Genomic DNA, 2,131 nt, shown 5'->3' on the forward strand with positions numbered 1-2,131 from the left:
TCCCTGGTGGTCCAGTGGCCAGGACTCTGTGCTCCCAATGCAGGGGACCCAGGTTTGATCCCTGGTCAGGGAAGTAGATCCCACATGCTGCACCTAAAGAAAGGAAGATCTAAGATTTTGCATGCTGAAACTATGACCTAACTCAGCCCAATGAATGAACATTTTAAAGAAAAAAAAAAGGATACCGTCTCCTGTGTTAGGTTGACCTGAGTCCAAAAGCTGGCTCTGCCACTTTGTAGCTGGGGAACTTTAGGATAATTACTTAACCTCTCTGTGCCTCTCTGTCCTCCTTTGTGAAATGAGGCTGACAGAACAGGCTGGGCACATGGTGAATGATCCATAGATGTTGGCTATTGTTATGATTTTCTGACCACTCCAAGCTGTTCCCACCACTGGAAAGGCTCTTCCCCACTGTCTTCACCTTCTCATCCCTCGGGTTTCTTTCTTATTTTTTTCATTTACTTTTGGCCACACTGGGTCTTCGTTGCTGCCCACAGGCTTTCTCTAGTTGCGGGAGCAGGAGCTTCTCACGGCGGTGGCTCCTCTCGTTGAGGAGCAGGGCCTCTAGGGTGCGCAGGCTCAGTAGTGGAGGTGTACAGGCTTAGTTGCCCTGCGGCCTGTAGGATCATCCTGGACCAGGGATCGAACCCCAGTCCTCTGCACTGGCAGGTGGATTCTTAACCACTAGACCAGTCTTCTCAGGTTTCAACATAATGTTGCCTCCTCTGTGATACTCTAGTCCCCTGTTCCACCACAGCCTTTGTAGATACTTCTTTGCTTCTGTATTCCTTGTACTGCTCATCTTAGCTGCAATCACATGTCTGTTTGTATTATTGTTTACTGAGTGACTCTCTTGTTCCCATAAGCTGTCCATCCTAGGAGAACAGGAACTGTGTCTGCCAGGTCCCCAGTGCACCCGGAGCACGTGGCGTACTAGGGGCCGTCCCTGAATGTCTGGTCACTGGATACACTGCGTAGGCCTACAACGGCAGGTGCTTGGATGCCTCGGTGAGGAACCATCTGGACTGTCGGCAGAACAGAAATGCACAGAGTCGCAGGCTTCTGACCCTTTTGTCTGATGACAGGAAGGCTCCTGGGCCCTTCAGCTGCCCTTTTTAGACCAGAGAGTCTGGGAGGGAATTCTTGAGGCGTTAAAACCTGGGTCGTAGATGACCAGCTGGCCCCGAGACATCAATTGGCAGCAGTGATGGAATGTGTACAGAAAGACGCAGCTGCCCTGCTCAGGAGAGATCTAGTCTTGCTTTGCTAAACCAGCTGAATTCCAGGAATACCAGTGGGGGTATGTGTGTGTGTGTGGGGAGGGGTCATGTCATACCTGCTTCTCAAGACAAGCAAGCTGAAAGTTGGGGCGGGGAGCAGGGAACTGGTCCCATAACTGTCGAGAGAAAGGAGGGACCAGATGCAAGGACCGGAAAACACCCCATAGCAGGTGGAGGTGGACATAATTAACGGAGCCAGCGAGCAAGTCTGTACATGCCAGTATGTCAAAACCTTGTCCCCAGGAGCCCTGGACCTGCTGGCCCCATCCCTGAGAAAGCAGAGCAAGAATAGCTTTGAGATTGACATGCCAAGCAAATGTGCAGCAGGAAATTCTCATAAGCCAGGGGTTTGCTCAGAGGCCCTGGCCCCTGTGGCTAAAATCAGGATTATGTCTGTGCTGATTTACTTCCCAGCTGGGTTTTAGGAAAAGTCTCAAATAGACCATTGGGTTGTGCCCAAGATTGGCAGGCGAGAGCAGCCTGCCTCCTCAGGCCTCCTCTTCCTGGACAAAGAAAGGAGACACTTAGAGGAAACCCCAGCCTCCCTCTCTCTGGAACCCCCTTCGAGTCCCGGCTCTGGTCCCAGACAAGCGTATTTGTGTAGACTAGAGAAAAGCCAATGCCTTTTTAAGAGTTGAGTCCAAAGCGGATTGAGTGCCAGCTTTGCTGGAAATGCCCAAAGCCATTTTGACCCTGGACCAGGGGCTCTCAGTGGAGATGCTATTGTTCAGCTGAAAATCTGTGGTGAAGTAGTCTTGGCTGCCACGCTTTTGGGGGACTCCACTACTATTTAGTAGTCAGAAACCAGAGGTGCCGGATGTCTGCACTGCATATAGGGGACACTACAACAC

At 51.2% G+C, this 2,131-nt stretch overlaps 1 non-coding gene across 1 annotated transcript; it reads left to right on the forward strand.

The window, feature by feature from the left end:
* Nucleotides 1-73, forward strand: TRNAG-CCC (transfer RNA glycine (anticodon CCC)). The gene has a single exon. It is a non-coding gene; the product is annotated as a tRNA-Gly (tRNA).
* Nucleotides 74-2,131: the final 2,058 nt, after the last annotated feature.

Source organism: Capricornis sumatraensis, chromosome 8 (assembly GCF_032405125.1).
Source record: "Capricornis sumatraensis isolate serow.1 chromosome 8, serow.2, whole genome shotgun sequence".
Taxonomy (NCBI): domain Eukaryota; kingdom Metazoa; phylum Chordata; class Mammalia; order Artiodactyla; family Bovidae; genus Capricornis; species Capricornis sumatraensis.